The following is a 25,725-nucleotide window of genomic DNA, read 5'->3' on the forward strand; positions in this document are numbered from 1 at the left end:
GTCCTGAGTCTAATATTCTTGAAGGACTGTGCGCAAAGAGTAGGCATGCTATCAGCAGTCACAATCCATTCCTACTTGCTGAGCGTGGGAAACAAAAATGCCTACTGCAAAAAGAGTGGCAGCAGTACTGGAATAGCTCTTCAAGAATAGGTATAGATGGAGAGATTACGGGAGAAGGCCTACATATCTTCTCTCCAAAAGATATACTCCCTTACAGCTGGGAATGAGTGAAAGGGGACAGACTCCTGAGACCACCTTCTCCTCACTGTGGGATTTGCCACCTGCGCTCCCATCATGGGCAGCACCAGTTCTTTACCCACCAGGCACGCTTCTCCTGTGAAACAAGGTGCTGCACACAAGTAGAAGGGAGGAAATAGAATTTAGTATTAATTTCGGGGCGTCACTCTTCCATGAAGATCTCTCAAAAATGTCATGATTTATGAAAGGATACAGATTTTTGTCTTGATTACTCTTGCCAATGTGGAAAACATAGGGGATGTGGAGAAAATGACCTGGAACAGAAAAAGGAGAAATCTGGGAAATATAACTGCACTATTCCTTTAAAGAAGTTCTTTAAAAACTAGCTGCCTAGACAATTTGGACTTCCAAGAAATGAAGTACCAGTATAGGGTGCTGTTGTACACTGGCTCATTTTAAGCTCTAGATACCTGTAACTGTCCCCTTGTGTTTAAGAGAGCTTAACTAACACAATATTTAGACACCTGAGAGGTCCATAAATCTGAAGCATAAGAGGTAATCCCCTGGCACGTGTGTCAGATGGTCCCTGTTATAAACAGACTGACACCTTAGATCAAATTTGCAAAGATAGCGCTGTTTTCACAGACTGCCCCTCTCGAGCATGATATTAAGAGTTATTCATTACAACCGGTAAAAGGGTATAATCCAGAGGAGTTTAAAAAGGAGGACTTGAATATCTCAGAAGCTGGTGTAACGCCCGAAATGGCCATCTCTGCATCCCACCTGACAATGCAGCTTGCGGCAGTCCTGTCACAGCCCCGCTGCAGCGCCGGGGGTGATGTCAGCTAAAAGAGAAGGTGCTCTTCTTTCTCAGTTCTTAGTCGTGCTCACAGTTACTGCATCGCCCTCGCTCCTGCAGGCTGAGATCTGACAGCAAAAAAATAAAAAAAAATAAAAATAAATAAAAAAACCCACCAGAGCTATTGGATGAATTTCACCTGTCTCTCTGCCTAAGCCTCAGCTAAATCTTCAGCTGTGTCAATTGGGACTTGAGTGATGCATCAAGCTTGCAGTGGCTCCCTGATAAAGAATAAATTTCACTCTTTTTGTGGTTTACAGCTGCTGATTTAACCATCCATCTGAGAAATCTTTAACAGAAATGTAATGGAAATATAAATATTGGTACAAATGAGATATGAATTGAAATGTGGTTATACAGAAGCACCAGGAAGAAAAATGTCAGAACGAGGGTCAAAGCACCGGTGTACATCGATTGCTATGGAACACCATACCTCTGATTTTATGCAAATGACCAAAAAAAAGAAAAAATTCATTTAAACATAAGGTGAACGTGGAGAACAGTGCTGGTGCCACAAGATAATGTGCCTCAGATAAGGAAAAAGCGAAATTCATGAGTTCTATCTAAAACCCTTACGGGGCAAGAAAAAAATATGAGGCAACAGATCCAAACACCACGAACTCCACATAAAGGTGTATGTATTTCTAACATTCTTCATTTTTAACAATGATAACGTAAGCTGCAGAAAAATTTCAGAATGAGTCTATGTATTTACTTCCTTCTACATAAACAAGTTGTTTTCTCCATCTCTTTGTTGTCTGGTCTCGCTCTAGTTTATTGGCATCCTCTCTTTCTGGGATGTCAAACAGTGATAGAAACATTTCCAGAGTCCCTTTCTGTGTACACCTTCTTCAATAACTGTGCCTTCAGATCACAGAATCACAGAATGATATGGGGTTGGAAGGGACCTCTGGAGATCATCTAGTCCAACCCCCTGCCAGAGCAGGTCCACACAGAGCAGGTTGCACAGGAACGTGTCCAGGCAGGGTTTGAATGTCTCCAGAGAAGGAGATTCCACCACCTCTCTGGGCAGCCTGTTCCGGGGCTCTGCCACCCTCACAGGAAAGAAGTTCCTCCTCATGTTTATGTGGAACTTCTTATGTTCTAGATACACGTGGATCTGTTTCTTGTGTAGAGTCTTCTAACAAGCACGTCAGCGGTTTGCAGTACATGGGGCAGAGGGCTTGGTTTGCATATCTGATGTTTCTTTTTTTATTATAGGTGTTAAAAGAAGAGTCGATAGGTCCTTGCAGCTGCTTACAGCATGTTGCACAGCTTCTGGAGCGATGGCCATTTATTAACTAGAGATAGACCTAGGACCACTACTGCTCTTTGCAGAGCTTGCTCCAACAGCAGGAGACTTTCGTCAATAAAGCCCATCTCAACCTCATTAGAAAAAAAATGTGTGATGTAAAACCTACCTGTGGCAAGTATGGAACAACCACTGTTGGCCCAAGAAGACTGGGTCTTCCTTTCATTCATTCAGTAGTACTTATGTCCTAAATCCAAGTCACAGCTAAATAAAAGAGGAAAAAGACACAGGATAGGTGGGTTATGGTGACGAGCTGGCAAGGGACAGTTTGTTATTGTCCCTCTTTTCACTACAGTAGCAGCAAACGGGTCATTCTATCTTCAGCCTGGTCTCACCAGCAGAGAAGCAGCCGGATCCCAAGAAGGTGGAGGCAGCAGAAGCACTCTGTTTCCCAACCTCCTTCTCATTGGGAGAAGAAAGATTCGAAGTAGGCAAGAAAGAAGGTGTACACGTTGCAGGTGGACAATTCTCAGCCCGCTACTTTGCTGTCTCTGTCTAGCACTGGTGCAGTTAAAGAATTATGTCCCCTTAAAACAGTCAAGTAACAGAAGACATTCTCTAAGTTTCTCTTACAGCTGTAACTGAAGAGAGAGTGGGTTTGGCTGCCACATGAAACAAGATTCATGCAGGAAAGGAACAACTTACGCCATGAAAAGTCACATTATTCTGGTCCGTGAAGGAAACTTACCAACCAAATGAAAGAACGGGAGGAAAGCAATGGCTCAGGAGCAAGACAGAGCACAAAGGAGAAAGGAGGAGAGATTAAACAGAATGAGAAAGTACAACTGAGTTCTCTTAAGTCCGCTGCCACACAAGATAACGTACGCAAACTCATCGATCGAGCGTGATGTCGTAATGGTAATGCAGAAACAAGGGAGGTAACTTGGCCGTTCCACTGTCTGCGGCTGCTGCAGTTAATCGGATTTTGACATGGTGGTTTTTCTTCCCTTTTTGTTCCGCCATCAGACTGAACCATCAGAGACACAGGATGTTCCTACAAAGCAGCAGGGGCCAAAGGAGCAGATAGAGTACCTCGCTGGTTCTGGTACGCTGGTCAAAATATCGTTTCCTATGCTTTGCCTTGTGTTATTAAAATTCCTGGAGGCAAGGGAGAAGGGATGGCTTGTAACAAAAGCACAGCGTATGAGCTGTGGCTTTTGTCTTTATTGCCAGTCCAGGTCCCTGAGTCATAGAATAAGTGTTAATTCTCAAAGAGAGTAGATGTCCCTCTGCTGCTTCAACAGTCACATTTTAAAAAATAAAATCTTCTGTTTCTTCCAGCAGCTTTACAACTTCAGTCTCTCTTTACATATCTTTATGTATTATTCTTATTGTTCATATCAAGGCAGCAGATTTACTGGCACCATAAACTGGAAGACGGACAGAGAGACTCCCACAGAGAACTCATTTCCTTTGTTCCACCACGCCTGGGCTGGACTGACTGTGTCCACCCAGGAAAAAAAAAATAAATCTCTTTTTCTTGCTTTCGTCAGTCCTTTTTCAAATGCAAGGTTATACAAAGTTATACACGCTAGCCCCTTGGAGCCGCTCTCGTTAGGAAAGCCCATACTGATTACCCAGCAATTACCCGGCGGGTGCTGCTTCCACATCTCGGCAGGCTTTTGATGACACTAACAGAATGGGAAATCAAACTGAACCACCTTCCTTTCTGACGCGTGAGAAAAACGCGGCCGTTCTGCAGACTGAGCTCACTCTTTTCCTAGACTTGAAGACAGCTTCTCCTCTTTTATTGTGGGTTATGCAACAGAAGGGAGAACACCAGATGATTTGCCAAATGGAGAGGAATTGAACTGTGCCAAGCGCTATCTGGAGTTTACTCACAGACACATACGCCCATAACACACACTGTCTCGCTGCAGTATTTTTCCAGTAAACTAAAAACGGTGCAAGATACACGATTGTGTATTTCTCTTCACGGATTACAAGCTTCCCACGTATTCCAATGCTTTTCTATCGCTCATATGTGCCCTGCTGGGTTTGAAATGCACGTCGGTATGTCAGAACCTGCCGCTATCTATCAGCAGTGAAAGCGTGAACGGGTCAGATAAAATAAGACATCACAAAAAACAGAACTCCCCCACAAAATAAACTTATTCCTTGGGAGGCAGAGAACACGTTTCTCACCATTTTGACTAAAATCCTCTGAATTGTCTTACAGTTCTGCTGACTTTTTTAACAACACAACCCAACACCAGCTGCTCACAGGCAGTGGGCACCCCTGCGTCCTGCAGGCACAGAGCATTTGCGAGTCCCTAAGCGTTATGAGAAATGGCTGGGCTTTCGAAGCCAGGCTTGTTCAAATATGTAGTCCATCTTGTAATTGACTGTCAGCATGATTTACAATGGCAGTTGTGATGGGCTCGGAGATTTCAATCCGAAAGGCTCTCTGAAATAAATGAGGGGGAAAGTCAATCCAGTGAGGCCACTCGATTTGTTAATACCATCAAAGAACAGGGGCTGGTTTAGGCAACAATTCAGCCCCAAACAAAATTCACTCAGGACAGAAGCAGCCCAGGTAGAGGCAATTTATAAAACAAATCACAACAGCTGTAGAAATTACAGTAGCAGATGGAGGAATGAAGTTCAGAAAGGGGAAAATAAAAAAAAAAAATCAGTCTATTCAGAAGCAAAGCGAGGAACGAGAACTAACACTTAAGTTCAGAAGATTTTGACCTTTCAAATGCTTTATGTCATTTTTGGAAAAAGTTTCAAAGATTCCAAATCACATGTTATGGGCTTGAATTGGTGGCACTGTGATTCTTCCAGCCAACTACAGTTTCCTCCAGAAACATTGTGTCCGACCATTTTATTTCTGTAAAATCCTGAAACTCAGGTTAAACATTAGGAAGGGAGGTGAAGGGGAATGGATGCTGATGGAGAGCTCCACCTTCTTCGTTTGGTCTTTGGAACAACAGACACTCATCTTCCCTTCCAAGGCTCTGAGCAACTTGCCTTTTGCAGGCATTGCCTTTCCATTTTTAAAGCGAATAGAGACACTCCAGATGCAGTACGGTTATCCAAAACTGAGAAGATGAAGGGAAAACCTATTTTGCACCTCTTGCAAGACCTTGTCACCAAGTGGAAAATGTTTCTTTAGAATGGAAGGGACCTTGTTTCCCAGCCCGAACTTTCTCAAGTATCACTCCTGTGTTTCTGCTAGGTTTCTTTGTTTACACTAAATCACATGAGATTTTTGCTGAGTTAGAATCACTCAAGGACATATTTGGCTTTGTTCAGATATAAGAAACAGCAGTAAGAGCTAATGCAAAGCTGACTTCAAAATCAATGGCATATTTCATACAGAAAATTATATATTAAAATATGACAGTATCTGAGATGCAACAAATTAATACACGAATTATGATCTTGATCCTTTGTGTAGACCCAACTGACTGATTTGGATAGTTTATTACTTTGCCAGAGGCCTCCCATCTCCTAATTCTGATTTCTCTACTTTGCTGTTAGACTACAAGAACACAATAATTCAAGCAATTAACCACATCAGCCAGCAGCTGCTTGAAAATAATACTTTATGCATGCCGGTTTTGAACTCGACCCTGCAAACTACAAGTGCTGTGATCGGTCTTTGGGTGCACTGATGTTTTTTGTCGGGCAGGTTAACCCCTTTTGGTAACTAAATTATGCACAGAGAGACATGTGGTGCAAAATCAAAAGTATATCCAAAGTGCACTACAGAATAATTCTCCACTTATTAGCACTGCAGCAAAGTGTTGGGCAATAGGATGACCATGAGCCAGCAATGTGCCCCTGTGGCCAAGAACGCCAATGGCTTCCTGGGGTGCATCAGGAAGAGTGTGACCAGCAGGTCAAAGGAGATCATCCTCCCCCTCTACTCTGCTCCGGTGAGGTCACATCTGGAGCACTGAGACAAGTTCTGGGCTCCCCAGTTCAAGAAGGACAGAGAACTGCTGGAGAGGGTACAGCAGAGGGCTACGAAGATGATGAGGGGCCTGGAGCATCTCTCTGATGAGGAAAGGATGAGGAATGTGGGTCTTTTTAGTCTGGAGAAGAGAAGGCTGAGGGGGGGATCTGATCAACACCTATAAATACTTAAAGGGTGGGTGTCAGGAGGATGGGGCCAGTCTTTTTTCAGTGGTGCCCAGGGACAGGACAAGAGGTGACAGGCACAAACTTGAACACAGGAAGTTCCATCTAAACATGAGGAGGAACTTCTTTCCTGTGAGGGTGGCAGAGCCCTGGAAGAGGCTGCCCAGAGAGGTGGTGGAGTCTCCTTCTCTGGAGACATTCAAATCCCGCCTGGACACGTTCCTGTGCAACCTGCTCTGGGAGGACCTGCTCTGGCAGGGGGTTGGACTGGATGATCTCCAGAGGTCAATTCCAACCCCATATCATTCACTGATTCTGTGATCCTCTGGGTAGGAAGCTGTTGGAGAGAGCAAAGATGTTTGCAAATGCCGCTCAGAAAGATCTTACCAGCTGCTTCTATGGTAGCATAAAATAGCGTAAGATTATTTTATTATTATTTTGCCTTCCTGCTGAAAACATACCTATTCCTCTTACAAAACAGAGCAGAGCTTATTCAGCTCTCATGAAAACCCACTGGCTCCTGTTAGAGAGAAATTTTCCCCTCGGGACTCAAAAGCAAGCAGTCAAAGCATTCTGGCATGCAAGGGTTCACACCTGCTCCTAAAATCCTTCCTCGTTTAGAGCATACAATTTGTCTCACCCACGCAGCCAGCAAGGTCTGCTGGCTGGTACGGAGTAGGAACCAGAGCAATATCTCTTCATCTTCTCCTTCTCACCTTTCTTTCTGCCAATAGCTATCCCACCTGACGGTAAGAGAGCTGCCTGCTGAGCGCTTCTTACCCATTCCCAGAGGCAGAAACCGGGGGACAAAATCCTGTCCTCTCCTCCCACGCTTCTCTCAGCCCCAGTCACTCAATACCACCGGACCCAAGCTCAACCAGAGACTGTAAAAACTTAGATGTCCTCCCAGCTGAAAGGGGCTGCGGAAACATAACAGGAATCCTAATGCCCTCCTGTTGGAAGTGTCTACCATCATCCTTGCCTGCCCACAGGCATTTACAGACGTCAGTAAAACCACTCTGACGTTTATGTTTTGTTTGCAGAAGGAAAGGGGTGGGTAAAAGACCCTTTCTTTGGAAGCTGACTCTCCATTTTATCAGGAGCTACTTGAGGAGCACTATTTGAAGAGTCAGACCATATTTTACCAGGAAGGATCAAGGGAGATTTATTTCATGTAGTCCCAACTTGAGGAGCACGATTGCTCTTGAGACTTTTTCTGAGCAGAATACTTATGGATTTTATGCAACTTGCTGCAATCTTCTCTCCTTAAACACTTTAGAACCATAGAATCATAGAATTGTCACTGTCAAAGACCCATCCAACATGGGTTTGAACCCCTCCAGGGATGGGGCAGCCACAGCTTTCCCGAGCAACATCTTCCAATGTCTCACCACCCTCACTGTAAGGAATTGCTTCCTAATATCTCATCTAAATAGTCCCTCTTCCAGTTTAAAACCGTTACCCCTCTTCCAACCGCTGATCAAGAGTCCGTCTGCATCTCTCCTGTAGCCCCTTTAGGGACTGGAAGGGGCTCTAAGGGCTCCCCAGAGCCTTCTATTCTCCAGGAAGAACCTCACAACTCTCTTAGCCTGCCCTCATAGGAGAGGGACTCAAGCCCTCAGAACATCATCATGGCCTTCTCTGGAGCTGTTCCAACAAGTCCATGTCCTTTCTGTGCTGAGGACTCCAGAGCTGGAGTTTTCCTTGTTTTGGGCTAAGGAAAGCTGCTGAACCTCACCAAGGAGGTGAGGAGGCCAGGCTGGTTTGGCATAGCCCCTCTGAAGTGGTCAAAAGGACAAACAGAAGTGTCTGGAGGGGGCTTATTCTGTGGGGCACCTGGGCTCCTTTCCTGTGAGGGTGGTGAGGCACAGGCCCAGGCTGCCCAGAGAAGCTGTGGCTGCCCCATCCCTGGAGGGGTTCAAGGCCAGGTTGGACGGGGCTTTGAGCAATCTGGTCTGGTGGGAGGTGTCCCTGCCCAGGGCAGGGCGTTGGGACTCGATGATCTTTCATGTCCCTTCCAACCCAAACCATTCTATGATTCTAAAAGGAGGCAAAAAAAAGTCACTGCTTCCACTTATGCTTCATCCCTCCTTCCCAAAGCCTCAGACTGCAGGAACTGGCATCTAAGACTGAGTTCCTCTGCTCTGATGCTCACAAGACCTTTGAAAGTAATAGCTGTGTTTTTAGCAAAAACCTGTAAAAGTCTTTTAATGATCTCAAGGCTTAAAACATTAACTCGTTGCTGAGATCAGATTGTGACTCTCCTGATTCAGCAGTACTCACTCAATGTGCCTGAATGCATGAAATACATTTCATCACTCAGATTCTACATAGATGACAGATGGAGACAGAAAAAATGCTGATGGCGGGGGGGAGGCTGTAGTATTTCTTTTCTTTTTTTGTGTTCCTTAGTCAAACAAATGGCAGCCAAATAACACCCTCCAAACTCCCGCATTGCTGCAAGTTAGAGGCAGCTACAAGCTGTAACTTTAATTAGTTCACTGGTTTGCCAGGTAACTCAAGACAGAGTGTATTTTTCATTTGGAATGAGGCAAGAAAATATCATTGGAATGCTTCTTATTTGTCTGATTGAACCTGAGAGTTAAGTAAGAAACTATGCATTGAAAAAAATATTATGTCATAGCAATAAAAAAAATAAACCTGACTGTGGAGCTTTTAAAGAAGCAGAAAGCAATGAACTCTTACTACTAACTTGTAGTAGCTCAAGTTGTCCTTTTAATTACCTTTTATTCTGGACCACTTTTTCCAATAAATTAATTTTGCACTGGTAAAAAATAGAGCAGGACTCTTGGAACCTAACGTCCTCTAACCAGAGAATATCTGTAGCACATGCAGAAGTAATATAGTCTGTCTCTTTCATTATTGTTGCCATCTTCTTTCTCTTTTTTCCAAAGCAGCAGCAAAGCGACCTATATCCTTTCTTTCTCTATCCTTTTTACCCTAGATATCTTCACCCAGGTCTTTGGATAGCAAGAAATGTCAGGCTTGCTCCAAAATTACATCTCATTATTTCACTGTTTTTAATCCATGGTTCAGCTCTGCTGTTTTCTATATTCTCTGCGCCAAACACATTTCTGTAGGTGCCTGAAAGACCTCCATATAACTTTTTTCCTATTTTTCTAGGTTGTTACATTCTTCTTCTTCATCTACACATCTATTATCATTGACCCTGTCATTTTCTACATCTTAGTCTCTGTGAAAACATCCATCATATTACTATCACGGCAATTGCGTCTCTTCATATCCACAAGCTGCACCTCGCCCCAGCAACGTCTGCATTTTGCAATCTGCATCTCTGAAAACACAATGGTCATGGGCTACTGTAACAATTCTATTGCTACCCGTAGCTGTTCTCATTTTCTGACATTCAACGGCTTTTCTGCTCCTGCAGATATTGTTTTCTTTGCCAAATTGGAAGCTAAAACTTTGCTAATTATTTATATTTTTTTTTCGTATTTTTCGCTTAGATCAGTAACGGTCTGTTGTTATTGTCCAGAAGGGAGACCCAGGTGGGATCTAGGCCTTAAACCTCAGCTGTTTAAACAAGTGAAATGGTTGTCATTATTCTTTGCTTCTGGAGATCATAACAGGAAAATGGAGCAAGTGGGGAATTAGTTCTCAATAAAAGAAGCGTCCTTCAGCCTTGCACGGTTTCATGTCCAGGGGTTTCATGATCAACATATATTGTTCCTATTGATTGCAGTAGCAGCAGGTGAGAAATTGCTTGGAATAGAGGCTTGAGTATAGTGGACATGGGAGGATTTCCCGTGCACGCCACACAAAAATCAATATCTCCTAGAATAAGACTCGAAAGAAGTATCAGAAAAAGGCGAGAAATGATGCCAAGGATGTTTGGGAAAAGACCCTTTGAGTGGAATATATAAGACAGGAAGAAAGTCTGTTTTTTGTCATAAGGATCTTCTTGTACTTGAAAGATCAATACCAATATGTTAGAGGATATGTCTGTGCAAAGACACAGCTAGCTGAGAGCTAACTGAAAATGTGTCACCTTGCCTGCACACCAGGCCCTCCTTGTCTTAATGACTCGATCTCAAACACCAGCATTCTCTGTTGCACACAGGCCACATTTTTCTATATTGCTACTTTGTCCTGACTGCCTCACTATTGACCCTTTCTCCTCTCTCCACCAAATCTCCGAAATGTGAGAGGCCAATAATGCTTAGATATGGAATCATAGTATCATAGAATTGTCTAGGTTGGAAGGGACCTTTAAGATCATCTACTCCAACCATCAACCTAATTCTGATAAAAACCATCACTAAACCATGTCTCTAAGCACTATGTCAACCCGTCTTTCAAATCCCTCCAGGGATGGTGCCTCAACCACTGCCCTGGGCAGCCCATTCCAAGGCTTCATAACCCTTTCCGTGTAAACATTTTTCCCAATATCCAATCTGAACCTCCCCTGGTGCAACTTGAGGCCGTTTCCTCTTGTCCTATCACCTGCGACTTGGGAGAAGAAACCAACACACACACACCCCGGCTACACCCTCCTTTCAGGGAGTTGTAGAGAGCGAGAAGGTCTCCCCTCAGCCTCCTTTTCTCCAGGCTGAACACCCCCAGCTCCCTCAGCCGCTCCTCACAGGACTTGTGCTCCAGACCCCTCACCAGCTCCGTTGCCCTTCTCTGGACCCGCTCCAGCAATTCAATGATGTCTTTCTTGTGGTGAGGGGCCCAAAAACCTCTTCACTTATTACTATGGGTATTTAGCTACAACTAAACCGAGCTTTTCTTCGGGAACAAAGTAAAATATCTGCAACATTGAACAGGATCTTGTGATCAAACACTGTGCATAGGCTGCTCTTCCACGACCCATCACAATCTTTCATCTCTTTCCGGTGCCAGACGGTAGGGCAAGTTAGTCCTGGCATACATGGGATGGTACATCTCCGAAGGAACGCTTTAATGGGCCCAAAAACTGTCTTTTCTATTAAGAACAGAGGGTAAATTAAAGTGGGCCATGAAGGAGAACAGAAAGGATTTACTGGCTGAGAATATGCCCGGTAGGTAATACAGCCCCTCTGTTTTCAGCCCCTGTGCAGAAGAGGTTAGAGCGAGAGGCGTTTTCAATTCCCAGAAGGAAGAAAGCACTTCTGGTTATAATACCAAGAAAATATGGGCAGCTAAATCAGCTCTGAGAGACAAGAATCGGTCCCAAATGATTGAATGAGTAAATTTTCAATAAAATTCAATTCATATGCTCCTTTGGTACCTTCTATTTTTCCCTCATAATCAGCTGGCAGGCATTGCGCAACGTGGCAAGCTTTTATATATGATTGATGGGTCAGACTCGTCAATTAAAAGCATGTTTGCAGGGTTGAGGAAATCTCTGTGATGAGGGTGAAGGAAGAGCTCGGCATAAGTAACGATGAAAGCCCAATTTTGTGTGCCTATTATCACTCCCGCCCCTGTTTTAATACTGTCATTATGTGCCCAAGGGGATAAGGCACCCCAGCACACTGCTGACGGCTGGAATGGTGATACCCAGCTCCTCTCCAGCGCAGCATCCACACCACCCTACCAAGGACACGGGGCAATCGAGAGTGAGCTGGGAGTTTTGCCATCGCTGATTGCGACTGGGTGCCATCGTCACGCAAGGACTGGATGTACCGCGGTCCTTGGTGACTTTTGTCACCCAGTTCACTTTTTCTCCTTGAGAGCACAGCAAATGCCCACTGCTGATGTGCCTCCTTATCCAAGATGTTTTGGTTTGGAAGATCTGGGGTCACAGTCCACCCCCAATGTCCCTTCTGGCTGTAGGGTTGAGTCCATGGGCTGAGCATTTACTGCCGGGCTGCTCCTAGGGGCTGGGACATCACACATACGCGCTGGCTTGTTTTTTAAAGACTTTCTAATAAGCGCTGAGAGCAGCCACCTTGGGTTGCTGTGGTGCTAAAGAGAGCTTGACAGCGGTTTTGAAAAGGACATTTCACATTTTTCGGCTGAATGAAAACGACTCAGTGAGGCTGACGTGCAATGAATATTCAGATCCCTTGCAATTCTTCAGAAAACTAAACTCGCTTATCTATAAATGGTAGCCTGTCCCATGTCCTTTGCATTTTTTTGGGATTCGATATTTCGATATTTCTTTTGCTTTCTCAGAAATGAGGTTTTGATTGATTCATTTTAGTAACGGTCCTGTATTACGGCCCTGATTGCTGAGAGTGATCATAAGCAAGTTCTTTCTTTTCGTTTTCAACTAATTTATGGCAAATTCCACTAAGGAGCATCTTATTGAATGGCCCATATCTTCACTTCGTAAACAGTCCTGGGATGAAAGAGGCCTGTCGTCTGCTGACTGTGAGAAAAGCAGATTTTTTGCAACCCTGTGGCTATTAGTTGTATTCCAAGGGGGAACTCACTGACAGTTATTCGCAAGGTACCGCAACAGCACTGTAAATTGGCCTGTCTCCAACTGTCCTTTGGAGACATCGTGTAATCCGAGTATGTCCTTCAAAACCGCCACGTTTCAGAGCTGCACTTCTGTTTTAAATTTAGGATACAAAGCCATGTTAAGGCATCTATAAGGCTTGAGGACTCCAGGTGCTGTTACTTCAGTTAGCTGTCGTGTTCTGTTAATCTGAGGGATGTTCTGACAGAACTGCATCTCGCTAGCTAAATCCGAGTTATCCTCTGGAGGTGCCTCTCTTTTTTTCCCCTTGATGATAGATATCTTGGTATATCTGATATGCAGTGGAAGTACCTGACTCAGACATCTCAAAGTACATGTAACGAAGCCAGTTACATGCGTCCCCACCGAGAGCCGTGGAAATGGATGCAATCCCGGTGTGGTCAGAGAGATGAAGACTGTGCAAATTTTAGCAAGGCATTTAGCTTTAGCTAAGCAATTGCTTTAGCGAGCAATTTTAACAAAAGCTGCTACTGGTACCTAAGGGTGGCCTAGAGGAGAGATGGGGAGGGGCTCTTTATTAGGGAGTAGAGTGATAGGATGAGGAGTAATGTTTTTAAACTGAAAGAGGGGAGATTTAGATTAGGTATTAGGACAAAATTCTTTACTGTGAGAGTGGTGAGAGTGTGTGAGTTGTGTCCCATATTGCCCAGAGAAGCTGTGGCTGCCCCATCCCTGGAGGGGTTCAAGGCCAGGCTGGACGGGGCTTTGAGAAGCCTGGTCTGTTGAGATCTGTCCCTGCCCAGGGCAGGGGGTGGCACTGAGTTGGCTTTAAGGTCCCTTCCAACAAAACCATTTTATGATAGTGTGATAAACCGGGCAGCATACATTGAGCTGGATCCACAATATTCTACGCTGAAAGTATTGCCATTGGCACAAACATTATCTCTGGTTCAGAGATTGCTTGGCCCTCCTGTATTATCTTGAGACATATTTAGAGAACAAATCAGGTGAGCAGTCCTTTGTATGCACTCCTGGGTTTTTTGGGTCAGGAAGGTGTTTTAATCAACAAAGGCTATCACGGAGTATAAGACCCAGTGTTGTATCATCTCCACGGCTCCCAGCCCTTCGCAGGTTGACGGATTGCTTCTCAGACAGGTTCCTCCTGGCCGGAGGCTGTGTTGCAGGCAGATAAGCCCACCCTTTCCCTCTTCTGTTGTCTGCACTGACTTAGTCTGAAACGCACATGCCCAGGCCTTACGTGATTTTCCCTTTATAGCAGCAAAGATAAAACCTGAGACGTGCAGCAAGGAAGTAGCATTAAATTATTTTGACAGAGCTAAGATTACTTGCCCAGAATGTCAGTCAGGAGAAGGCAAGAAGACAGCGTGAGAAGTACACAGATAAGGCAGCCAAGGCTGAAGTCCAGAGAGGAGCCTTTTGAGGTGGAAATGCAGCAGCCCGGGCACAGAGCATTTCAGAAGAGGCAGACCTGGCAGCATCTGCAGTACTATGCCTTGAATCCTGCAAGAATCTGGGAGACCCTGCCCTTTGAATGTATTTTGCTGTTGAAGATAAGCAGGACATGAGCAACAGTATTTGGCATCTTTTGTATGCAGTCGCTCACTTCCCAGTATCATGGTACCTACACCAAAAAACATTACTGCTTAAGAGTGACTAAATCAAGTTTTATCTGCTTTTCCAAATGTTTTTTATAAATATTCATGTATTTAGTTTCAGAACACAGCTATAAAGTGCAGAAGTATCATTACGTCCATGTTGTGAATAAGGAGGAGTCCAGGAGATGCAGTTTTATGCCTGCAGTTTAGATCACATAGATGTCCAGCTCCCTCATTGCTCCTCCAAAACAGGGATTTAAGCAACTGAGTGTCCTAAAATGCTGCCAGCACAGAGTATCTCTCCTCTAAAGGGGAAGGTTAATGCCCCAAAAATCTCACACTAATTGATGACCTACATCACCTCGGAAACATGTGCAGTGATGAAAAGTGGGCTTGCACAATCTTAACTTCTAGTGCCATTTCTTAGAAAAAAGACTATATTTTCCATATATTGTTGTTCCAGTGTAAACTACGAGAATGTATCTTACTATATTTAAATTGAAATATGTCTTAAAGGAGTGTAGTCAAGCACCGAGTGAAAAAGATCCTCTTAATATGTATGGTTTAAGCTCTACAAGCATAACCTGATTAAGTCTTTTCCAAAAAAAGGGGATGTGGGACAGATATTAGGAGTTTTATACTGGAGCCTGTGAAATAATTAGCTGCTCACAACATGTCATAATTCCAGCTCAGCATTGCAACCAGCCACAACTTCTGACTTTTCAATTGCAAAATCTATGTCATGCGTTCAGTGCCTTGACGATCAGTGTTTTCTTTGCCTTTACCTGGCAGGATGAAGGTGTAGAACTAAGGGGCAATGAATAATTTTCACCTGTTCTTAAAGTCAGAATTGTAGTTCATGGCATTGCCGCTAGAATAATTGCTTATTAGATGTGTTATTAATTTCAGCTATTTTTAATGCCTTAGCATAGAATAACATGCCACTAAGAACCAAGGGAACAGAAACATTGGAAGCCACTTCTCACACTTCAGTGAAATAATATAACACTACGAACTGACAGAGGAACATGAGCTTAAAAGAACAAATTGCATCTGGAAAATTTATTTATGTATCAAAACTAATTACTACAAGTTCCACCTCGATAGCACTTAATTTTCATTACAAGATCTAATTGGACTTAAATGTGCTGTAAAAGTTTTTTATCTTTTAATTGGGAGCAGAAATCAAAGAAAACAAAACGAGAGACAAACTTGGTGTTTGTTCCATAAACTCATATGGCTTCGTTTGCATTTACATGGTTCTTTGGAGCTGCTCACAGCACAGGCTTGTATTAGTAAGCCGAAAGAGAACGTGATCCTAGTCCTTCAGTTCAGTGCTTCAGAAATTCGTCAGAGTCATTCAGCCAGTCAGATCTTAATTACCAAAGGATGCTGCTTCAATTCAGCCATGAAGATCCCACCCCTAATCAAGCTTCTCTGGAACACGTTTGGAAAAATGACAAGTGGCAGTAAGATGTTGTGATATTTTACTGTCCGTGATGGAGCTGCAAGCCTGCTTCCCCAAGGACGGGTGAGTCCTGGGAATATCTCAGCTGAATCAAGTTTTGGGTCTGGATCACGGCCCTTTTAAACATCACCCCACCTGGCAGCATGAACATTTTTGGTTAGTTCTGCATTAAAAGCTCCCAAGTTGAAACAGCGCCTTCAGAGCACGTGGATTTTAGGAATGAGAATGAGTGAACTCTGTCTGCACTGCACAGTGCTCCTTTGTGCGTTGACGCCCATTAATACCCACGGTGCAGGCACCAAAACCAGAAGCACTCTAGCTTGTTCTGTCCAACTGGCCTAAGTTAAAAAATGAAAAATATATAAAAATATACAAAATTGAAACGCCTGTAAGAACCCCATCCCCACTACATTTCAAATTTCCATCCAACAGTCACTGGAGCTGAAGCCAATATGAATGAGGGTAAATGGAAACATCTCTTGAACTTGTTTGGAGGCATTTCCAGACCCAGTGATGAGGAGATGCATTCCTCCAATTCAGTGACTCAGTAATTGCTGATTTCATTAACACTGAGATAGCAGAAGCAGCAACAGGGGGATATAACCCACCACTGCCTTGAGACGGTGATGTGCAAAAGCTGGCTCGATGCAAGTGGTACTGACGCACAGCACTGCAGGACAAACGGGGGTAGTTACGGCCTCCCTGGAGATTTTATTTTATATGAAAACTCAGTGTTTATGAAGGAAGTATTTCCTGTCAATGTTTCCACTGGGAGGTGTTTAATCTTCCCAATTTTTCTGTGTGATTGAGCCGTGTGTCGGATCCGGATGAGGTCTACACTGGTAGAGGCCACTCAGCCTGGGAGAAAGGCTGTAAGTGTCAGAATTGTAAAACCCCACCCAGCCCCTCCGTTTGAAACTGTGAAAGTTGGCACTCCACCTTTCTGTTTCTCCAGCAAATAAAAAGTAGATATTTTTTACAAATTTACCAATAAAAATAACTTGCAAGCTACATTCACACTACAAACGCGGAAAAAAATGAACATGTTTTTTCAGAGTCTGTTGGAGGACTTTTTTAGTGTCTTGTTGATCTCCTTGCTGCCACCTTGCAGTGCTGCACTTCACCAGGTAGAAAAAGCAGACCACAGCATTTACACACAGATTTCCAGAGGGCAGAAGACCAAAGTGTCATTCTTCAGTTGCTCTGGGAACATTCAAAGTCACTCAGTAAAAACAACATGTGATGCTGACCCCAATGACACCATCATTTTCTCTCTGTGATGTTCCTGGGACGTGGCCCCACCGAAGAAACATCCTGCTTCCCATGATGTTTGGTTATAAAATGAATATAAAGAAGGAAGCCTTTCAGAAAGCTGCTTTATTTCTTTTTCTCCAGCCTTGAAATGGCCCAAGGGCTTCAATAGTAGATCCTTCCCTTTCTTTTCCAGATATTAATTAAAGAGCTCACTCTTCAATGCATTTATTATAATAAAACAGCCATGCAGTGTAAAGCAATCTAAACTTCCTTGCTCCACAGAGGCCAACAAAATGCTTACTTTGAGGCCTTAATATAATGAAAGACCTGAAGAGCCACGCTGAAGATTCACGCGTTTTACCGGGTCACGAGAGCTTTAGTACACCCTCACTATTACCAAAAAATAAAATATGCTTATTCTGCAATGAGTTCCAGGGAGAGAGAAAGGCAGAGCACGCTCTGTAAAATCACTTGTGAGAGCGGCCAACATTTCACAGAAAGTATGTGCAGTCCTACCTCTAAATTTTTAACTTCCCCCATCTGCAGAATTGGTTGTGGCCCGTGGTACAGATGGGCTCCATAGCAGCACATTGTCCTCCTGAATCCATCGGTGGTGCACTGTACTGGGCCAGAGAAAGGGACAGATGGGAGGAAAGGCTACAGCTTCTTTGTCATTGTTAGTACACCCCAAGGACAATGCTGGGAACTAAATTCTGATCTTACCCAGAATTTTTCCTATCTGAGAAAATGAGGATTCTTGAGATATGATCATTCCCACTCAACATTAGATAGTGCGCACGATGAAATGCCTCACCTACAGTTTGTACATTACCAGATACTAGAAAAACCAACCACAATACACAAAACCATAGGAAACCAGACATCATTTGTTGATTTGCTCCCAGAACTACGGGTCTATTTACGGTGGTAATTCTCTTGCGAAGAAGCTCTTCTTTGTGTGAAAGTTCTCCTGCATTTATAATCCTCTGCCTGCAACATCCTAATCCTCTGTTTGCACAGGGGTGTCTATACTTTGAAGATTTAAATCGTTGAAAGAGGACAGTTCACGGACCAACAGAACAGAAATGGCTTTGGTGTATCATAATATATATGTGGGACTTATCTTCCCCGCCTAGGTAATAGTTTTATATCTGTGTAAAATCAACATCAAGCTTTGCCATTCTGATTCAGTTGAGTTCTGACACCCTTTATGCTTTAGTTTAAATGACAGCATAAGCGGCAAGACAAAAAACCCAAGTGCTGTGATATGGATATGCCAGCTCAAAATGGATAAAGCAATAATAAAAACAGATTAGCATTGTGGCTTTCCCGCCAGCAATCCTAATATAATTTATATACTCTACACGAATCACAGGAAAATAGGGACATAGGATTGGCAGGGACAGCCTAGGTCATTGAGTCCAGTCCTCTGCTCTCACAGGCAACAACGTCCTACACTCCCTTTCATAAATCCTGTGACTTGCCAATAAAATGCAGCGAACACAGGGGAGAACGCTGCAGATGTTCAGAAGAGCACAGAAAAAGCCACAGCCTGTTCACAACTAAAAATGCATTTGAAGTCATACAGTTGATTAATAGGGATGAACCAAAAAGTTCTGTTTAGCTCATCTCTTACTCCAAACTTTTCTGGCATCCAGGTGGGAACAGGTTACACGTGAATATCTGATGCAAGAGATGCACATTCCTCTTTCATATATAAAGAGGGACTAAGAGAACTGAGATTTGACTTGAACACCAGCGTGGTCAAAAAGTGCTACTGGATCTTGAATAATTAAGACGGGTTGAAAATTCCCCTTTTTATGTCACTTGAAGCTTAGTCAAGATGACATCTTAGGTTGCCTGTTGGCTCCAGGAAAGGCTAAACACATCCAGAAGAGAGAACAGACAGGCTTAATTCCTGTTTCGCACGGGGTATCAGAGGCATTCATCTATGAAACGGAGAGTTCTGAGAAAAACCACAGGTGTTTCTCAAAAGCTTGAAAGACTCTGTTCAATTTGTGATTCCAGCATTTACCTTTGTCTTGCTCTTTCGCAAGTGACATATAAATAACCCATTGCTAGTTGAGTTGGCGACTGGAAGGGCCGAATTCAATGGCAAGAGAAAGTGATTAGCTGGAATGGCTCGCTGGGACCGATCAGACTAATGAGGAACCAATCTGTATTGTAAACATCCATAGAGTGCACCTTAAGAAGTTTACTCTTTTGCTGTTTCTTTGCCAGTGGCTGATATTTCTCTCCGTATCTTAACAGGGGGAGCATAGGTCTCTCTTTCAGAGCTCTTCATGCTCCAGACTGTGTTATTAGCCAAAATACAGGCAGTAAATAATCAAGATATTTGAACCCGTGCCAGAAGCAGAAGCCCAGAAACTGTTCCTGATACAGGCCAGGATGCTGGTGTCCTTCTTGGTCTCCTGGGCACACTGCTGGCTCACGTTCAGCCGGCTGTCGACAACACCACAATAAGCGTTGGACGGCTAAATGAGGTCCAAGGTCCGAAGTAGCATAAGCAAAGCAAAGCAAGGAGAAAAGGATCAGGTATGTTCCTCTTTATTCATAAAACATGGAAAAACACTCAATGCTGCCACATGTTGGGGAATAGAGAGAATAAAAGAATAAGGGGTAACAGAAAGAGCAGATAATTATGATATATTTCATGCCTCTCCTAGCAGTTATAGCTGCAGCAGCAACTAACTTGCTTTCTCTTCCTCCGTCGGGAGAGAGGAGCACTGACAAAACGCACCCAGGTAGTGAACGGTTCCCAGTGCCTTTCCCGCAGACTGGCCCCATCTGTCCATGGAAAAAAACCCACCTCCCACATCAGAGATACCAAAGACACACTGTGCTGTTCTGGGCAGGGGAGGGGGGGAATAATAAGTCACTTTTTTCTCTGGCCATTCAGTCCTCAGCTCCCCTGCTCAGCGTTCTCATGAACGCACTGGGTTCTACTAACAGGGACGGACTGGGGAGAGAAATGACTGGTTTCTTTCCCAGGTTCCAGCCGATGCGGCGATGCTCACTTGGGTACAAGACACAGAAACGCAGTCTGCTGGTGGTTGTCTCAAGTCTACCTCCTGCTGGGCTGGGTTCCTTTCCATCCGAAGTAACAAGAGCAGAGCATATTGCAACTGTGGAAATGTCACCAAATTACAGCAAGGTGAGCCTTTGCAAGGGAAAAAAGGCACGCTAGCCAGCAAGACTTTTAAAAGCATGTTAACAAATCCAGCTTATCTCACCTGCCAGCTCTCCCCACCCCATCCTCATTCCCACTGAATAGATACTAATTGAAAATTATGTTTTCAATATGAAGCCTTTTTCTAATTTTGTCTTGTTTAGAAGCATTTAAGGATGCTACGGTTTGTAGTATTTCAAAATGATTTGCATGAACTCCCTGGGGAAGGCAACAAAGGGCACTGTCAATATTTTGCTGGCAGACAGCAAGAGTCGGTACTCAGCACAGCATAGTCATGTCCTCCAAGGAGCACAGATTCTTGGGGCAGAGGAGACAGCTGCATAGCTCCAGTGCAAAACATCTAGGAAAATGCTGTAATAGCTGTTCCTCTCCATGGTGTTTTTTTTTTGCAATCCTTTAGCAATGCTAACTTCCCTGGTAGGCACAGGAGAGCTCTATTGAATATTTAAATAAATGAAAGAGGAGAATAACATTAAGGAGTACAGGGAAGTCTTCAGAAGAAAACTCATTAAACAGAAATCCCAGTTCTTTTTTTTATGAATTTTTCAGATTAGTGTAATACCTGACCTACATGCTGGTTAAGAACATAACAAATTACACCATTAATTGACACCGCCATGACAACAAAAGTCTTAGAGCTACTCCAGAAAAACTACCTCTTTGGCAGTCTAATTTCTCTAGTTTAAGATACAGGAAAAGGTAAAAGAATATTTCATCTTCCTTTTTAGGGTAGCTGGAGATAGAAATTACCATCAAACTTTTTCCACTGAATCTACTTGTGATGATTTTTCTCATTGGACTTGCTCAGAGTGTTAGAGGGTTACTATTTAATTTAAATCTAGCCACGGTCCAAGCAGAAAGTGATTGGCTACTCAGAGATCCTATTGCAAGCTAAGATTTAGTGCACAGTAAGTGCTGCAAACTGTGGTTTCCGTAGGTTTACATGGCCATAAAAGGCAAAGAGCTTTTATTACTAAGTACTACTTTGAAAATATATTCCAAGTATTCCGTGTATTCCAATCCCACTGAAGTAACTCTGGAGAACATTGTCAAAACCAGCTAAAGCAATCCCCAGATCGTCACAATTCTCCTCTCCCTTTTGTCACCGTCTAGCCCCTTCTGCCCAGTCAGTGTTATTTTCACCCTCTTACCAACAAGAACAGAGGAAAAACAGTGCTCCATGCCACTGAAAGTACCACTGCCTATAAACAGAAGCTATGGAGAAGTTTTCACATCTTGCTGGCATGTGGCTTTAGCGCTGCCAATCTGCCACTCTGCTTTGGAGCAGCTCTCAGGCAGTTCTGGAAGCGGTGGCAACAGCTGTCTCCCCAGCAGCATCCTCAGGAGCCCTGGAAGGCAGAGGATGTCAGGCGGCTCATTGCGGGAGCTGGGTCAGCATCCACGGCTCAAATGCTGCTTCCAAACTTACCAAGCAAGAGGCGAGCGGTGGGGAAGGTTCAGGGACAACCATCAGCATCTAACTGAGTTTCCGGGTAAGACAGACCAAATTCTGGGTTGTCTGAAGGCAGGGTTCAGCTGAAAGTCACAGCCGCTTGCCACAAGCACCAGAGATCCTGCAGGTTAGGGTGACCTCCTCGTGTGCCCCGGATCAGCATGGACATCTGTGGAGGAGACGGAGAGTGGCATTAAAAAGGTAGTAACAACAGACGTTCAGAGCTTGTTCAGGGCTTTACACAAGCATGGTTGGGATTCAGAGAAAAGAAATATTGAAATTTCTGGAAAAAAAACCAAAAACATAATAAATATGTCTATTCTCTCTTTCTCCTGCAAGAGGTGTCAGAGGCTATTAGCAGAAATGGGTACCATTGCCCGGGGCTGCAATCCCTGCGTGATCACTGTGGCAGACAGACTCACTGACAAAAATGCAGATGGTCTAGAAACAGTCCTGACTCTGACAACGCCGGGGATTCTCAAACTCATACCCCACAGAACTGCTAATTTGTTCCTATCACCATAAGAGACATTAACGTTGCTAGTATTCTCCCTGTAATTCTGGAGAGACTGCTCATTCTTTATGCGTGATTAAATCTTTAAGACGATTACACGGATGCTAGAAAGAGGTTGCTTTATTATTTCTATTTAAAGGATAATATTAGAAAGCGACTGAGCATCCAAAGGGGAAATGTTGATGCCTAGTAGTAAGCAAAAATGCCGTATAGCACTTGTGGCTGCGTTGCTTTCTTTCCGTAATATTCCATGAACATCTCTATGAACTTTGAGATTTCAGCAAGGTATCGAGAGCGAAGACTTCATGGATGGTAGCACAAATATTTTATGTAGTTGTCTGAAATATTTCCCAAAACATAAGGTACTTTGTTGTGTCTGATTTGCGTTACTCCCGAGTTATTCCTTAACCAAGTTGTAGAAATACTTCCTTAGGACGGCAGGGAATGTTTCATGAAATATGCCACTAAAATTCATATGAAATTGCATTATAACTTTCATGTCTAGCCATACTCCAATGTTTGGAAAGTATGTTTTATAGAACTTTCCTTTTGAAAGTTTCCCAAAAATATTACCACCACTTTTCAATTAAGCTCATGTTTAATTCAATACATCTTCGAAAACAGTAACTTTCTTTTTTAATGATTGTGTAAAGGTGAAAGGAGTTTTTGACAAGTATGAAAAGCAAACCCATCCATTCCTTTAGTGACACAGGCTAGAGTGACAGGACATAAAGTCCTACAGTGAATCACAGCAGTTATTTGCACTGATGTGTAACCACACGAATAGCAAAGATTTAAAAGAAAGACGAGTACAGAAAGGTGTTCCCTGCTCGGTGGTCATCAGGAGAACTTCATCATTGTAAGCCACTTCGTCTCTAGCTCTTGCACCTAGAAGACCAAGACCTCTTCCTTGTCGATATGGCAGCCAGTCTGAGAGCTCCTTGTGTTTCATTGCCCTTCCAGGGTGTTCTCTATTAACTGCTGTGATTTCCCTATCCTTACACTTCAGCCTCTCCTTGACTGTTTCATTACAACTTTCTAAACACCCTACTCCCACTCTGCCTTCTCAAGGGCCTCTGAACCTCCTCCTGGCCAGGAGGCTGGATACTGGCTGAAAGTAAAGAGCATGTGCTGCCGGGGTACCGCTGTCCTGACCCAGGACACCCACCCTGAACTGGCAGCAGGAAAATGCAAATGCTTGGAGTCAATATTTAGGGATGAGACCTGCCTGAGTTAGCCCCGAGAAGTGGCAGCTCAAGTTAAAATGTCCCAGGAGGCACCATGGCATAGCAAGTCAATGACAACAACGTTAGTAAAGAGGCACAATGCATCTGAACTTCAGCCTGCAGAATTTTAACATCCCAGTCATTTTATACCTTTTCAAAAGGAGAACGGCGTACTCATTATCTGTCCCATTAATGTGCCCTAACCAGCATGTTATACATGTTTAACTTTTCAACAAAATTAGAATCAACTCACTATAAAGCAGTCATCTGTCCCCCTTCCATAGATGCACTTCAAGCTGACAAATTTGTAGATGCTACAACCATTTTTAAGTCTTTTTGCCAAATAATATATTTCACACACAATTTTTTCTGCCTTCGGAGATGCTTCCTCTCTATTACTGCTGCGCGAACATTCCACGCGAACAAGAGAACAAAACTGACTCTGGCAAGGGCTGAGTTTTCAATCTTTAAACAACCTTGCCTGTGTGGAAAGACACACAACATTCTGGGCTCCAAATCAGAGTGCCAACTAACTGTAGTTAACATGCAAGGCGCAAATGCTTTGTCACGGCTACTACGGTAGCTTCTGAACTACAGATCAGAGTGAGCATTAGTAACAGGCTCACAATTCATTTAAAAGGACACTCTAAAATTACTACAAACCGTAGCGGGGTGAACAATAAGTCGGGTAAAATCAGACTGATATTACACGTAGAAAGGAGACAGCAACCTGGGGAAAAAAAAAAAACCACAATCCCAACTATATTTCTCTAATCTCATTTTCCACCTGAATACGGAGATGTCACTTGGAAGAGCCTGGTTGTAACCTTTTTTTTGAGACAGCAATGTAACAGGGTTCTACATACTGCAAGGAAATAATTTTATAACCGCTCGATATTGTTTTGTTTATGGGAGCAGACACCACCTGAGGAGACACCCTCTCCTCTCTCCAGTGCCAGAAACTGCCAGATCCGGCGGCAGCGCCCGGCTGCATCTGCGGGGGCAGAGCGCCGCCTGCTGCCTCTGCCGTCCTGGGCTGCAGGCCTGGGCAGGGAGATCTTGGCTGAGGGGCCTGGGCTTCGGGGCCTGGGCTGCGGGGGCTGGGCTGCAGGGCCTGGGCTGTAGGCCTGGGCTGCGGGGGCTGGGCTGTAGGCCTGGGCAGGGAGGTCTTGGTTTAGGGGCCTGGGCTGCGGGGGCTGGGCTGCGGGGGCTGGGCTGTAGGCCTGGGCAGGGAGGTCTTGGCTTAGGGGCCTGGGCTGTAGGCCTGGGCCGGAAGGTCTTGGTTTAGAGGCCTGGGCTGCGGGGCCTGGGCTGTGGTGCAGGTCCTTGGCTAAGGGTATTGGGCTGCGGATCCTGGGCTGCAGATCCTGGGCAGGGGCGCCTGGGCTGCCGGCCTGGATTTCGGGCCTGGGCTGAGTGGCCTGGGTTGTGGATCCTGGGCTGAGTGGCCTGGGTTTCGGGCCTGGGCTGAGTGGCCTGGGTTGTGGATCCTGGGCTGAGTGGCCTGGGTTTCGGGCTTGGGCTGAGTGGCCTGGGTTGTGGATCCTGGGCTGGGGGACCAAGGCTGCGGGGCCTGGGATGTAAGGCCTGGGCTGAGGGGCCTGGACTCTTGTCCTCGCAGCAGGCTCAGGAGCTGCCGTTCCTCTGTGAAAAATAAGCGGGCAGCCTTGCCAGGGAGAAATTTTGCAAGGAAATCAGATTGCGCTAGGAGGAATTGGGGGAAAGCTGTGCACGGGTGAAGACAGAAGTTAGATACTTCTAACAATGCAAGATGCCTTTAATGTGGGCCGATAAAGGGCCTTAAAATGTTTTACCTCTCTGAATATTTTTATGCTTTCACTGTATTCCCTTATATTTTGACACATTTTCCTGAGAAACATTAAGGGTTTTTTTCAGGTTGGAGAGGGGATAATTGCTATATCCCATCTTCTGTAAAACTGAGCTCTGTTAGTGATTCAAGCCCAATTCTTGAGAAAACAGAAAATTAGAAAATTAGAGGAATTCAGGAGCGATTGCTCACCTGGCATAAACTCAGAAATGGGCTCAATTTCAGACACTTTAATATCCACTGGAGATCTGGTCCACAGAAACCTTCCAGGTTTGTTACCTGAGGAGTCATGTGATTAAACCC

Source organism: Numenius arquata, chromosome 6 (assembly GCF_964106895.1).
Source record: "Numenius arquata chromosome 6, bNumArq3.hap1.1, whole genome shotgun sequence".
Taxonomy (NCBI): domain Eukaryota; kingdom Metazoa; phylum Chordata; class Aves; order Charadriiformes; family Scolopacidae; genus Numenius; species Numenius arquata.